Below are 15,860 nucleotides of genomic sequence, written 5' to 3' on the forward strand. Positions count from 1 at the left end.
AGGACTGAAAGAGCAGACACTAGAGGGACCTACTCGATGCATCTGGGTCAGACCTTGCAAAGGGTCTTGGTTGCTGGGCAGAAGCTTTTGACAGGTGAATGTGCAGGCTGTGACTTTCCAAGGGAGGCTGGTCCACGAGTTGGAGAAGGGAATGCCCTGGACCTTGTCTTCTCTCTCTTGGTTCCATCGACAAGTCCCGGAGATCAGGTTGTGTAGTCCCGGAGAGCTCAAGTCCTCAGAACACTTTATTAAAGTCCGCTCAGAACACGGCAGCCCAGGAGCTGCTGTGCTCCCAGTGGAGAAAAGGCTCTGGGTCCTTGCTGGTACCAGTGGGTGCAAAGTCCCAGACCAGGATGAGGCCGGAGCAAGCTGAGAAAAGGACGGGCAGGGAGAAGAGCCAGTGCAGGTGGCAGTCGAAGCCCTCCCCCTTCCTCTATCTGTGTCCCATCCTCTGGGTGAAAAAGAGGCTCCTGCGTCATGAGGGGAGCTCAGGAAACCAATTGGAGGGGCAATGGAAGAACAAGCTGGAAGGGCTTTTACAAAGGGGAATTAAATGAGTTGCTAGTTTACAGTTCTAAGGCCGAGAAAATGTCCCAATTAAAACAAGTCTATAGAAATGTCCAATCAAAGGCATCCAGGGAAAAATACCTTGGTTCAAGAAGGCTGATGAAGTTCAGGGTTTCTCTCTCAAGTGAGGAGGCACATGGCAAACACAGTCAGGGTTTCTCTCTCAGCTGGAAGGGCACATGGCGAACACAGCATCATCTGTTAGCTTTCTCTCCTGGCTTCCTGTTTCATGAAGCTCCGTGGGAGGCGTTTTCCTTCTTCATCTCCAAAGGTCGCTGGCTGATGGAGTCTCTTCTTCATGGTGCTGCAGCATTCTCTCCTCTCTCGGATTCTCTCATTCTCCAAAATGTTTCCTCCTTTATAGGATTCCAGTAAACTAATCAAGACCCACCCGAATGGGTGGAGACATGTTGTCACCTAATCCAATTTAACAATCACTCTCGATTACATCACATCTCCAGGGAGATGATCTAATTACAGTTTCAAACATACAATGCTGAATAAGGATTAGAAGAAACAGCTGCCTTTACAAAATGGGATTAGGATTAAAACATGGCTTTTCTGGGGTCTACGCATCCTTTCAAACGGTACAGCAATTCTCAAGGAGGTGGTGTAAGAAGGTCCCAGGATGGGAGCCCAGGGCCCACAGATAGAAATGGCCTTTGGAGCACCCACGTGGAGAGGGGACAACAGCGAAACCACAGCACGGAGGGAAGGTCCAGCACCCAGGTTTGAGGAAACACTGGAAGCTTCATGACAGGTACAAAGGTCCCTGGAATAAGAATGGGCACACTGGAAGTTATGAAAAAGCAGGGCAATGCCTTCAGAATCTGGGGGAAGGGTTCCTCACCTGGGACACCTGTCCAGCCCACATGCGGGCAGAACAGAGATGCTTTTGGACATACACGCTCTAAGCAGCCTTTCTCAGGAAGCTCCTGCAGAATGCGCTTCACCAAAATGAGGGCGTAGATAACAAAAGAGGAACACACGCATTCCAGAGAACAGAGGATTTGACTCAGGAGAAGGGAAGGCAAGGGAATTCCGAGGGCAAGACTTTGCTCTCTTCTTGTTACATGCATTTGATACTTTTAACTGCATGCTACTGTGCAAACGGGCTGAAGGCTGTCTTCCCTCATTGCAGCTGTGTCACTTAGCGGGTTCCCGGGCCAATGCCCTCAAATTCACTTGGTGTGTGCTAACTGCATCTGCTCCGTGCCAGGAGCATGTCCACAAGACCAAGGGGTCAGGGAAGACCAAGGCAGACATGCTCCTTGAATCCAGGGAGCTGACCTGCTAGTGAGGAGCCTGGCAGACAAGCAAACCTAGTGTAAAAAGATAAAGAAGCAGTGCCGTGTGATAAGGTCACAAAGGGTTAAAAAATCGGGGGACTTGGGGTGGCCCCTGTCAGGAGGGATATTAGGCTGAGTTCAGGGGGACGAGAGGTGGCCCTAAAGAGCAATGGGGATTGCATTTCGGGAGAAGGAGGACGTGCTCCCTGGCCAGGAGGCAGGAAATGTCGGTGGATCTGAGCAGCTGGGAAGGACTGAAGTTGGTGTCCACCTAGTGGGGCTCGGAATTCCAGGGGCTGGAATCTCTCTGCGATGTGGATGCCACGGGGCAGAGGGGCTCTAAGGTGGAGGAGACATCATTTGATTTGTGTGTCCTAAGAATCCTTGGACCTGGGTGGGCTGCTGGGTGGAGGTGTCAGGACCAGAGGGGCCCTGTGGTGTCCAAGCAGGGAGTGCTGGGGGCCGGACCAGAGAAGGCCATGGTGGGGCCATGTGGTCAGCTCCTCCACGTGCCAGGAAACAGAGCTGTGGGGACTGGCTCGGTGAGGGTGGAAAATGAGAGAAGAGATAAGTGCCATCCACTCTAGGGAGTTGAAGGGGAACAGGTGCAAAGGGAGCTGGCCGAGGGAGAGCCCCCATCTCCCACTCTCCTGAGCTCTGGCTACACCTGCTTGGGGCCTCAGATCCCTGCCCCTCTGACAGCCCCTTATCTGACCCCCATCCCAGCAATGACGCTCTATTGATATTGGCCAAATGAAGGAAGACCCCTCACTCTGGCCACCCAGTGCTCCTGCCCCTGCTCCTTTGGTGCCTGCCTGCCTGTCTCTTCAGATCCCCTGCAGGTGGGGAATGGAGCTTTCAGAGGGTGTGACACAGCCCGCCTCCAGGCTGCAGGGCTGGATTTGCACCCTGGCCCAGGCTCTGCTTTCCACCACGGCCATTTCCGTCTTCCCACGCCAGCCTTAGAAGACCCTCCGAGAGTTGGGAGTTTGGGCTCAGATTCCCACAGGCGGCCCAGCGGCCTCATGTGCAGAATAAACAACTAACACAGCAATGAAGTAATCTCCCTGCTGGCTTAGGGCACTGCATTTAAAATGCTTCTGCTTGTGTCCTCTCCTTGGACTGGAACGACCTCCCGGGCATGTGACGGGGGTGGTGGGGGCAGGAGGACTGAGCAGGCGAGGGTGTCTGAAACCACCACATGCAGCAGCTGCTACAGCACTTATACCTGTCTAAAAGGGGGAGACTGAGGCAGGAAAGGTATGTTCACGTGGTGCACAGCAGAGCTGGCTCTTACGTGCCGGGGTCTGTGAGCTTGATGGCAAGCTTGGCCCTTGGAGTGCAGGGACCTCACGGCCTCCTGAGGCCACCCTGACTTTTCCACAGTGTCCCTGTCTCCCTTATCTCAAGGACCCTCACTGCTCTGTTCCCAAGTGACAAGTATCAGATTGCTGAGGAAGTTCCAGAATGTCTGGTTGCCTTTCCAGGTCTCTGTTGGGCATGAGGGTGGACCATGCCTGGGTGGGCCTCTGGTGGCTGGGGCTCCAGGAGGGAAGGGGGTAGGTTGCTTGGCATGGTCCCAGCCTGTGACTCAGTAGCCACCTGGGGCAAAACATTTCACCCACATGGACCTCCACTAGTTTGTCTATAAAATGGGGGCAGAGCTCCTTTCAGCACAGGCAGGGCAGAGCTTACCTGAGTTAAGGTTTGTGAACACACCTGGCCAGGGAGGTATCCAACAATAAACAGCCTCTCACCTTGCACCCTCTCTCCTTGCACCCTCTCTCCTTGCACCCCCTCACTTTGCACCCCCCTCTCCTTACACCCTCTCTCCTTGCACCCTCTTACCTTGCACCCCCTCTCCTTGCACCCTGCTTCTCTGCCTGTCCCAGGGGTGGGGTTCCTGCAGAGTTGATGGGGGAAGAGCAGTAAAATCCTGGCTGCCCTTTTTGGCCCTCGGATGACTAATTTCTGGACCAGGAGCCCCGGGGCAGCCTGCCTTCCCCCCCGCCCCCCCGGCATGGGCTCTGCCCTGGAGAGCAGGCCCAGGGCTGCCTCTCCATTTCACTCCCTTCACAAAGGGCCCAGCTACGTTCGAGGATTTTTCTCTTTACTATTTCCTCAAAGAGCCCACTTATTATGAGCCCCAGCCCCCAGCACTAACAGCCGCCTGGCTTGTTTCATTCTGGCCTGCATAATGCATAAACATTTTAAATCTTCTTGGTTATGCATAAACGTGTTGCAGAGAAGCGAAGAATAAACATGATTTGAGGTGAAACTGCCAGCTGAACAAGTGCACCAGAGAATTTCAAATCACTTTTACAGCCTGCAGCCAGCCCTCCTCTGGGGTGTCCCTCTTAGGTGGACAGACCCAGGCCCTTGCTTGTGCAGAGCGAGCGCCCTGTGGGCTCACACAGGGCCATCAGGGACCTGGCATCCAGCGCTCAGCAGGGGTGCCCAGGGCTGGGAGCCCCCTGCCCAGGCCAGCCCCAACAGTCTCTGTCCCCCCTCCTGTGATGCTTGCTCTCTCTTTGTATTCAGTTTCCCCCTGGGAAGGACACTGACATTCCCTCTGGTCATCCCTAGCAGGGAGGTCCCTACTTCTCCAGGGTGCGCTATGCATATAAATTTGTGGGGCAGGTTCTCTTTCCAGGTGGCAGGTACAGGGCCCTTTCCTGCTGGTTCACTGATGCTGTTCTGTGATTCTGATTGTCTCGCCTGGGGACACTCACCCTGTCCCTCCTGGGATGAGGCCCAGCAGCCCTCCATTTTAACCCCTCCACCCCCCGGGAATTCTCAGGTGCAGAAATGGAGGGAGACCTTGGCACAGGTGTGCATGGCCCCGAATCAAATCAGGATGTGTCATAGACTCCTCAAACCGAGCCTGGTAGATCTTGGGGTCCCACATCACCCTGCCCCCCATCCCCAGTACTGCTCAGATGCAGGTGCTTGGGCTCCTGGCCCAGAAAGGAACATTTCTGCAGGCACCAGAGGAAAGACATAAACAAAAGGGGCTGGAGCAGCAGGGAGCACTCGGCCCCTCTCCTGGCGCCCAGCCAGCTCAGAGCGGCCACCACAGGGCCCCTCGTGGCTCCGGGCAGCCCCTGTGCCCGGCGCTGCCTGGCAGCAGTGGCAGGAGGCTCCTCATTGGCCAAATTCATCTGCTGCTCACTCCCGAGGGGCAGAGAGTGTGGGTGTGGACATGGGGCAGGGTTGGGGCAGAGAGACCTGGGACCGCCGAGCTCCTGGGCGAGGTGACCCATGCCAACCCGCCCCCAGCCACGCCCGGGCAGTGTCCAAGACTGGCTTGGCCACCCCCTCATCCTCTGGCTGCCATCCTGCTGGGACTGCACTCCCAGTCTCTGTCCTGGCCGCCTCCCCTTTCCTCCAATGAGACCCGGGGGACAAGTGTTCCAGCCCCTTCTACGAGGGAAGGCCTGGAGGGGCCGCTGGAGAGCAGGCCCACTGCAAACGGGGGTCACTTGTGTTCTCTGGCCACAACAGGAAGACTGAGTCCCTGGGGTTGGGATTTTGGGGATGGAGCTGGGGCTTATGTTGGGCTTTTGGGGGCATTTGGTGGGGGGTTGCAACATGACATGGTAAACACTGCTTTGGGGGTAGAGGAGGCTACAAAGGGCACAGCAGCTCTGGGGTGGAGTGAGGAGAGAGGCTGAAGGGTTTGGGGCACCTAAGAAAGGAAGTAGCCTTCCAGCCCCCCTGAAATTTGGAAGGGGCAGAAAGGTGAGCAAAGAGCCTTTCTTTGCTCAGGATGCGTCAGGGAAGGAGGCTGAAGTCCCTTTGTGATCCGTTAGTTTGTTTATTCATTGATCCACAGTCAGCAAATGGTCACTAAGCCCGTCCTTGATTCCCACGCTCTTCCAGATGACAATGATGCTGGAGAAAGCCATAAGCGACAGGCCAGGGCCCTGCTTCTCCGAGGTCATGCTCTGGTGGGGGCAGGGAGTCAGACAATGTGCCATGCTTCTTGAGGATGGGAACTTCAGGCTGAGGCCCGAGTGATGAGAGCATGTGAGCCACGCACAGGTCTAGGGGAGAGGGTTCCCAGAAATGGGGCAGCCCGTGCAAAAGCCCTGGGGTAGGACCACACTCCTTGTGTTTGCTCAGGGGAGAGACAGGTCAATGGTGAGACACTGTGCAAAAGAGGGGCTTTGGGCCAGCCAGAGTATTGGGCCCAAAGTACTAATTGACTAATCAAGTAATTAGTCATTGGCAGTAGTAGTAATTGACTAAGTAGTAATTGACATCCAGTCTTGGAGCTCTGGGGTGTGGGGGAGACTGGCTGGACTTGGCCCCTTCTGGTCTGAGTGGAAGTTTTAGATGGGGGCACACAGCTTGTTATGGGAGCTGGAGAGGGCACCAGGTAAGGAAGGGAAGGCTTCACAGAGGAGGTGACAAGGGACCTACAGTGAAAGTTGAGTGGGGGCAACTTGCAGAGGGCCGGGGTTCTGGTCAGAGGCTCAGCCCACCAAAGCCCCCAGGGGATGGGCCCTGTGGGTTTGATTAGCTGAAAACAGTCCCTGTGTCTGCTCCCAGGCTGGAGGAGAGATGGGAGACGAGGCTAGACGGAGAGGCCTGGGGCCAGGGGAAGCAAGGCTCTGGCCGAGAAAAGGGGAGCAGGCCCACAGCTGAGTGATTCTGAGTGGGCCATGCAGTTCTAAGCGGGAAGGGGTTGTCTCTGTCTCTCCCCCACACACCCCTCTTTTCGCTGCTTCTGTCTGTCTCTCTGTCCCTCTCCCCCTGTCTCCCAGCCTCCCAGGCGAGCCGCCTCTCCCTTAGAGCAGAGCCTGAGGATATGAAGGTGCTGTCACTCCTCTCCTGGGCTCCAAGAAGCCCTCCGGGGTTGCCCTGCTGGGAGCAACCAATACTTGTGAGCACAGGTGTATTTGTGTAGGCATATGCATGTGTGTGTGTGTGCATCTGTGTGTTTGGGTGTGTTGTGCATGTGTCCGCACGCATCTGCAGCCATTTCTGAACATTCCACAGTCCCTGCCTCCTGAGCAGTTCAAGCTCTAATTGCCAGACACGGTTAATTATGCAGAAGCATCAGCAATTTGTTTTTGTGGAGCCAGACAGCCCCAGCGTGCCAGCCCCACCACGCCAGCCCCACTGCGCCCTGCTCTGGTATCTGCAGTGTGAGCCGCCAGGCTCCCAGCTGAAGCCCCAGGTCCCTTGAGTTCCTCCCTTTGACCCCAGGCCATTCCACCAACTCCATCAAGCTTTTTTCAAGAACTCCAGGCCCAGCTTCCCTGAGGGCAGGAGAAGAAGGCGCCTGTCTCCAGAAAGGAGCAGACCGGTAGAGAGACGAGGAACGACCCCAGGGTCCCAGGGTGATGGCAGGGCAGCCTGTGATCCCGCAGCAGCAGCAGTGCCCTGGGGACCCCTCGCCCGGCTGTGCTGCTCCACGGGATTCAAACCTGCCCGGCCTCAGGGCTCCCACGCTGGCTGTTCCCTCTTCCTGGAAGGCTTTACCCTGAGACACCACGTGAACTGATGCCCTTCAGTCTTCGGCCGCCTTCTTGAAACGCCCCCTGACGTACAGTCGCCCCCTGCCCCGACTGCTAGCCTCTTTCCCTGCTTTCTAGCATTCTAACCGTTTTTTTTATTTTTGCATGGGCAGGCACTGGGAGCTGAACCCAAGTCTCTGGCGTGGTAGGTGAGAACTTTGCCACTGAGCCACCATCGCACCTGTTTTCATTTTTCAGAGCACTCTTCAACAAGTAGTTACAGGACAGATCCCAGAGTTTGTCATGGGCTACCATACCATCCTCTCAGATTTTTCCTTCTAGCTGCTCCAGAATATAAGGGCTTAAGCATTTTTTTTTAATTATCACAATCGACATTTTTTTCTTCTTTTTTTTTCTGGAGGAGTGGAGGGGTGGAGGAGTTGAGGGGTGGAGGGGTGGAGGGTCTGGAGGAGTGGAGGGGTGGAAGGGTGGAGAGGTGGGGACTGGAAGGGTGGAGGGGGTGGAGGGCTGGAGGGGTGGGCAGGAGAGCCCTGTCTGCCTAGCCTGGCCCTCCCCTGCCCTTCCGTCTGACAGAGGAGACAGCATTCTGACCTCACTCAGCACCATGCCTGATGGGGTCACCTTTCAATGGATCCCCTGAGCTTTAGGGAGAGGGACAGCCCCAGCCCCATCCTTTGGGGCACCCCAGTTCTGGTTACAGCACCTGAGTGATGGGGAATATGGCCTGGAACTTCCAGATATCCCATTCTGCAGATGAGGAGACTGAGGCTCCGCCTGGCTGAGTCCTCAGTGTGAAGATGGCGCCTTGGGACAGGCCTGGGATTCCACTTTGGGAACTCCCTTGGGAATCCTACCTGTGGTGCCCCCTTTCCCAGGCTTCTTCCTCTTCACTCCCCTCCCTCTTTTATTTCTTCTTCAGTATTTACAAATGCCCTGTACCAACCACCAGCAACTCCCAGCCCCTACCCCACCCCGTAGCCTCTACTCTACACCGTGCCTCTCCAATGCGCTATTTCCAGATGTCTCGTGTGCCTGAAGTCATACATGAGGTCACAGGGTCCTTCTGAGTCTGGCATGTTTCACTTAAAAGCGTGTCTTCAAGTTTCACCCATGCTAGCATGAGCACCAGAACTTCACTTTTTTTTTTTTTTGCTGCTGAATAACTCTATGGCACACACAGGCCACCTTTTGTTTATCCACTCAGGGGACCCATGGGCTGCATGTGCAAGGATGCATCTGCTCCCTGCTCTCTGTTTGTGGTGGTATATGCCTAGGGAGGGCTTGCTGGATTGTAGGCTAATAACTTTTTGAGGAGCTGCCAGACTGCTTTCTGCAGCAGCTGCACCATTTCACCTTCCTCTAGCCCAGCTTTCTTCTTGGCAGAGGCGCTCCCTGTCCACAAAGGGCTCATGTCCCTGGCATGCTGGACCCAGCCTCCCCTGCCCCATGGCCCAGCCTGCCCACGGCTCCTTAGCAAGGCCTCTGTCCCTCGGGAAGGGATTTCCCAAAACGTGATGGGGCTGGAGGGCAGATGGGGTGAAGAGGTTCCTTCTCGGGCCTGGGTCTGCTCTTTGTCTTCCTAGGGGGAGAGGGCTGCCCTCAGGCCCCAGGTGCTGGCTGCCCCCCACTGAGCCTTGATTTTTTTTTTTCTCTTTGCAGGTTGGGACAACAATACACTTCATGGGAGTCCGGGATCTTCTGAGACCCGGCAGTGTCTTGGATGCAAAAACACTCAAAGAGGGTGGGAGTTGGTGGGCTGCCCTGTGAGGTCTGTGCAGGGCAAGGCTCAGAGGGGCTGAGGGTCCCCAGTGACAGGAGGAGAGAGGGTGGGTTGCAGACTTCCGCCCCTCCCACCAGCTCACCCGACTCTATTTTGGGTGCCGTGGCTCCTCTGGACCCCCTACTGGACAGCAGCTTCAGAAAGTCCCTGGGCTGCCTGGAAGAATGCAAGTGAAATCTCCCAGGGGGTACAGCCCCTCCTCAACCCCAGAGAGGGCCGTGCTGCTGTGGGAAGTCCCCCAGGAGCAGGGGGATGTCCCACCTGTGAGTGGGTGAGCCGGGTGGAGGGTGCTGGGAGCAGGGGCTGTTGGAGGACCCCTGCCTGAGGTTAGGGCTCCAGGAGACCAAGGAGAGTGGAAGCCTGGGCCCGCGGATCCAGCATCCTGGAGCTCACTGCACCCTGCTGCTCTGAGCTCAGAGGTGACTGGCTCCCTGGGCCCCCAGCAACATGTGGAGGAGGCAGAAGGGGGGCTTGGCTTGGATGTGTGTCCCAATCACTTCTCACCATCCAGGCCATGGCAGAGGTCTGCCTAGCAGTGGATGCTCAAAGGGCAGTGCCACCAAATGGAGGTGCCCGGTGAGCCTTGGGTTGTGGGGTCACTTTCAACTCCTTTTCCCAACTCAATGGAGAAAAAATACTGTAATTTCTGTAACTTTTACTGTAATTTTGTAATAATATTGCTCAAACATCCACTGTGGCAGGGGCCAAGGAAGCTCTGTGTATCATCACACTCCATCTTTACCTCAACCTGGCTATGGAGGTACTCGTTCCTTCCCTATTTTACAGTGTGGAAACTGAGGCACAGAGATGTGAGCTTGTCCCATTTCTAGGCTTTAAAGGACCTGGACTGGTCCAGGCAACTTCCCTTTCCCAGGCTGGGGCCAGGGCGCCTGGCCAGAGGATCCCGGGCAGGCATCCACCTTGCTGGGTGGAGTCCGGGCTGCATGCACCCCAAGAGGGCCTGGAGGCAATGTTTTCCTGGATGCCATCCCCCTCTTTCTCATGGGCTGGGAGTGGGAGCCCAGGGGAGCCCAGGGGTGAGCAGGAGAGCCCAGGAAAGCCGAGCTGAAGGAGCGCCTTCACCCACATTTACCCTCAGGATCTCCACCCAGGGTCCCCTGTACGGCCCCATAGAGAGCCGAGAGCCTCCGGGGCGTTAGGGGTGCAGCTGATACAATCACTGGCCTGAAACTGTTCAGCAAAACCTGAGGTTGAGGCACCCAGAGGGGAAGCTGCATCCTGTTACTCAGGCAATGTGGTTTACGTGTCTGTTGCAGCAATCTCCCTGTTTATCTAGGAGTCAGTGTGCTCACCGTTTCTCTCCCAAACTCGGGGCAGGTGGGCGGGGCCCAAAATAAGGACCAGGTGGGCGGGGCTCCGGGGAGGGGCGGAGCCTGAGGGAGTGAGAAAGTAGGCTGGGGCTCCACCCCTTAGGTGATCTCAAAACAGCTGCATCAGAAAGGCCCCCCACCATGACCTCTACCTCTCAGAATATCTTGGAGGCATCCTTCAAACTCTGTCCCTAGTCTGACCACTTCTGGCCATCCCATTCTCCACCCTGTTTGCACTCCCAGTGCCTTTATCTGGGACCATTGCAGCAACCTCCTCCCTGGCCCGCACTGCCTGGTGATCTGGCTTCCCCAGCACCAGGTGACAGCGCCCCTCCATTCACGCTAGGATCATCCCATACTGCAACAAGTAAGCCCTGCTTCTTGCCCCTGGTTCCCTCCATTCTGGGCTGTTCCTTAGATGGGCCATGACCACTCTGCTATGGTCCCTGCATTCGCTGTCCCCCAGAGGCCATCCGTCCCTAGCATGCTGTCCTTCCACCATCTCATCTCCTCCCTCTGGCATTCCAGGAGGTTTGCTCCTGTGCCCTCCACAGGGCTGCATAAGGACTGGGACTCATTCCTTTGTTTTCTTCCAGGAACCCAGGAGAAGGCCCAGGACATGGCATCAACTTTAGCCACTCTGCTTTGTTACCAGTGGGCAGCTGCCAAGGTCACTCTCCTGCTCAAGAACCTTCCATGGCTCCCCTGGACCCATCAAATAAGGCCAGAATGTTCTTCTCACTGCTGAAGCACCCTCCCTCCCATGCATTATTTATCCTGACCTCCTCTGCTGCCCCCACCTTTCCAGGATCCCCCCACCCCATCACTGTGTGCCTCCTCCCACTCTGCCTCCCTCAGCCAGGCTGGCCGTAACCCTAGCAGAGCAGCCACAACCACCTTTGCGAACACTGCAGCAGCTTCTGTCCCGTTCTCTTTTTTCAAGGCTCAAGTCCTGTTTTAGAAAGGCTGTCCAAGGAATTGGATCTTCCTCAAATACACCTGTCCCTGTCCTGGATATGCTCAGTTGTTACGAGAAAACTGCATGGGACACACCAAGAAATTGGGGAGGAGGCAGACCCTGTTCCTGTCTCTTGGAGCCCATAATTCCATGGATTCTGTTAAGCAAACATTTCCCATTGCTTCTGCGTGCTGGGAGATTTTCACGCCTCCCTTCCTTTAATCCGATGCTGCCAGACCCTTTGTTACAGGCAAGGGAAATGAGGCTACGTGAAGCAGTTTATTTAAGGTGCCTGGCTGGCCAGAGCTGGAGCCAGGCCCTCACAGTCCCCAGCAGCTTGTGCCCCACCTGCACCCCTTCCCCACAACCTGTACTGCCACATTCATTTACTGAGCTCCTACTCCATGCCAGGCCCTGGTCTTGGCACATGGGATACACCAGTGGACAAAGAAAAATCCCTCCCCTCCTGCAGTTTGCACTGAAATGTGCATTTCTTATTTCCAGGGCGATCATCATTTACTGGCCAAATCAGGGGACTTGTGAGAGTGAAAGTGTGGCTACCAAGACTTACCCAGCCTGAAGATGTTAGTTGGAACTGCTGCCATCTCCCCAACTGGATGGGAAGCTCTGGAGGGAAAGCAGGCTGGCTCTAATTCTTCTGACTCTTCAGCCAGCATCCCCTGCTCCACCCAACTATCCGTGAGGATTTGTGCATGGCCAGCTCCACCAAAGCTCATGCTTTGCCAAGGGCTGGTTCTGCTTTCAAAGCCCACTTAGTGGTTGATACATCCGGCTGTCCCAGCTGCCACGTGGAAGGAAGATTGCCTCTCCAACATTGAGTGACTTATGTGATATGTCAACATGCCACCTAGGAGAATACAGAAACAGCAGCAACGCCACTTTAATTACTCTTCTCAGATGAGGTAATGATCGTTAATGTGCACTGGATTTCATTAATTAACTCTCTGACTTTAATTAACTTCTTGCCTATTTCACCTGACATAATATATCATCACAAATGTCAACTTTACAGGATCTTTCTTTCTTAGAACCAAATAAGAAATAAGAAATGTCATGTAAGAGTTGCATTTTTGATACCAACTAGCACAGAAGTTCTGGGAGGAGGGGTGTATGTGCCACCCATGGGACTCACAAGTGTCTGGATGGGACATGAGGCTTTCTAAACATCCACCAAGAATTCATAATTGTAATCAAGTTTGTTCCTGATCACACTACTGTGACTTATATCCTTCAAACACATCACTAATGATAAACATAACAACAGAATGTCTTAAAACAGAACAATGTTATTTGGGGGAAAAAAGACATTTTATTTCCACCTCGGTGGCTCCTGGGTTACATCAGAGCATGCTAATGATGTGTGAAGTGAAGGGTAGCAGACACTGACTTAGGAGAACTCCCTTCACTTTTGACTTGTTTGAACAACAAATACTCTATTGTTAATGGAGCTAAGGGAGGAATATTGAGAACAGTGCATAGTCTTGAGAACTCAAAGAGCTTTATTCCTTGCTATTGTCACCACCACCAACACCACCATCATCACCATCACCTCCACCTCCACCATCACCTCCACCACCACCACCACCACCTCCACCACTACCACCTCCACCACTATCACCACCACCTCCACCACCAACACCACCACCATCACCACCACCACAACAACCATCATCTCCACTACAACCACCACCATCACACCATCACCTCCACCACCACCATCACCACCACCACCACCTCCACCACCACCACCTCTACTGCCATCAGCACCACCACCACCACCACCATCACCACCATCACCACACCTCCACCACCACCACTGCCACCCCTCCACCACCATCACATCACCTGCACCACCACCACCTCCACCATCATCACCACCACCACCACCATCACCACCTCCACCATCTCCACTACCACCACCACCATCACCACCATCACCTTCACCACCACGATCACAACCACCACAACCTCTACCATCACAACCACCACCATCACCACCACCACCAACATCATCACCATCATCACCACCACCAACACTTCACCAGCACCATCATCACCACCATCACCATTGCCATCGCCACTGCTACCCTCATTACCATCATCATCCCCACCAATATTGCCACCTCATCATCACCTCTACCATCAGCCTTACACATCACTGCCACCACTCCTGATATAACAACCATTAGCATCAGCATCCCAATACCACCATCTCAGAACCACCATTGTTATGACCAACCATCACCATTGTTCTCATCACCTCCATCATCATGCTCATGGGCCACCACCACCATTACTAGCATTGAGACTACCAGCATCTTTGGCACCCAACCGCCATCTCGGCTGAGCCCTGCTGTCACTGCAGTCCTTGTGGTCAGCATATTGTTCCAATTCCATCATCTACACCATCTCTGCCATTGCATATCTCCATCACTATCAGCTCCACCACCACTCTTGCTGGTTGAGGTTGTCTCTGCCCCCAACCCCTCCCCTATTGGCTCCACAGCCACATTCCCAGTACCTCAGGTACCTGGGACTTGACTGAGGATTCCATTTCTTCTATGTCTCTCAGTTGCTGGACACAAGACCAAGATGCCCTCATACATGCAATGAACGGATGACTGTGGGCTCAGTTTGGGTCCTGCAGACCCCTGATCTAGTCAGTAACATGAGCCCTCAGCTGTCTGATGGTCAGGCCTCTGCACTGAGCGACTGAGGCCCCTGCAATGAATTATACCTTCTTGCAGGTGTGTGGGGTTGGGGGGCGGGGGTAGGGGGTAGGGGGCTGAGCAAGTCTCTGTCTTCCACAGCTGAGGCACTGGCAATCAGTTCAGCTGAGTGCAAGCATTTTACTTAATTTCATACCTCAATAGGCACTCAGACAGAACACGGAGCTATCATGCCGGCTTTTGTTTGGCTGAGGCCCACATTGTCACTCCTTAAATCATCTCTGCAGGGAAACTTCTGATTGTTCAGATGAAAATGCCTCCTCTGATCCTTACTCTCTGCATTCACCCTTGCACATGTGTGTGCAAACACACATACACTCACATGTGCACACATGTGCATGCAAGCACAGACACTTGCTTATCCAGGCACCTTCCCACATGCACACATGTGCACATACATTCACACAGGCACGCATGTAAAGGTGCATACATAAACACACATGCATATGCTTACATACATGCATGTAGAAATGCACACTAGCCCACACATGCTTGTGCTCCCATGCTCAAGGCACATACACACACAATCACACACATACGCTTGTACATGTGTGTGCAATGCTCACGCATACATATGAACATGCATACATGTGTGCATGCACGGAAATGCACACAAACACCCTGTAGCACCTCTGGGATCTGAAGTGACAAGGGATGAGGCTCGGTGAGGATTTGGGTGGGATGGAAAAGTCTCTGGGATCTGGAAATCCTTTGTTTTGGTCTCAGATCTGCCTCTGATCTGCTGTGAGAATTTGGGTAAAAATCCCTTTTCTGGACCTCAGTTTCCTCACTTGTTGTCCATTTTCCTACAATGTCTGTTAAGAGCCTGGAGTGCTGCATGTTTAGAGAGTTGAGCTAGGTGTGCAGAGCCCTGGAGGGCAGGGGGAATGGACCCTACCAGGAGACTCTGCCACACCCTGCCCCGTTCTTACATCATGAGATGCTGCTAGCACTGAGAGGAGAGCGGCAGGGCTGGACCTATGGATAGGATTGGGCCAGCGCCAGGGAGCCCAAGAGGATGGGGAGCCTCCAAAGGTTTGAGAGAGAGTGGGCCTGAGGGAGCTGCCAGAGGATGTAGCCCTCAGTGTGCCACTGGCCACATCGATTCCTGCTGGGGGTGGTGCAGTGGGTCCATGGCATTGAGATATCAGAACTCAAGTCCCAGACCAGCTCCCAGCCTGGCAGACATCTTAGTTTGGAGAGAAACGTCCTTCTAGGAGCCAAATCTTGGCCATGCCATCACGAATGGCAGATTGGTTTCTTACTCCCATATCCACCCCTGCTTGGATTAGACTCTTTGCCTGGGGACTTTGCAGGCCCCTCCGTGGGGCAGGCAGAGTATTTCCCTGAAGCATCAATGCTGGGCTTGCCCATGAAACCTGTTTTGACTGAAGGAATGTGAGCTGACCTGATGCAAGGTTTAAATGCACTTCCACCACCCACTGTAAGAAGTGCATGCCCTGAGTGGCAGTAAGTTCTAGAAGTAGAGACACATGGAAGAGACCTGAATACAACTGTTTGCAGCCTGGGGCAGAGCCACCCCAGCCTCCCCACACACCCATGATCTAGAAACAGAAATGTTTGTGGTAAGCCGCTGAGTTTTGAGGATTGTTTGTTACCCAGCATTATCACAGCAGAAACTTGAAATGCACAAACTTATGCCTCTGAGCAAATAATTCAACTCTCCTGAACACATTTT

This window comes from Tamandua tetradactyla, chromosome 6, assembly GCF_023851605.1.
Source record: "Tamandua tetradactyla isolate mTamTet1 chromosome 6, mTamTet1.pri, whole genome shotgun sequence".
Taxonomy (NCBI): Eukaryota; Metazoa; Chordata; class Mammalia; order Pilosa; family Myrmecophagidae; genus Tamandua; species Tamandua tetradactyla.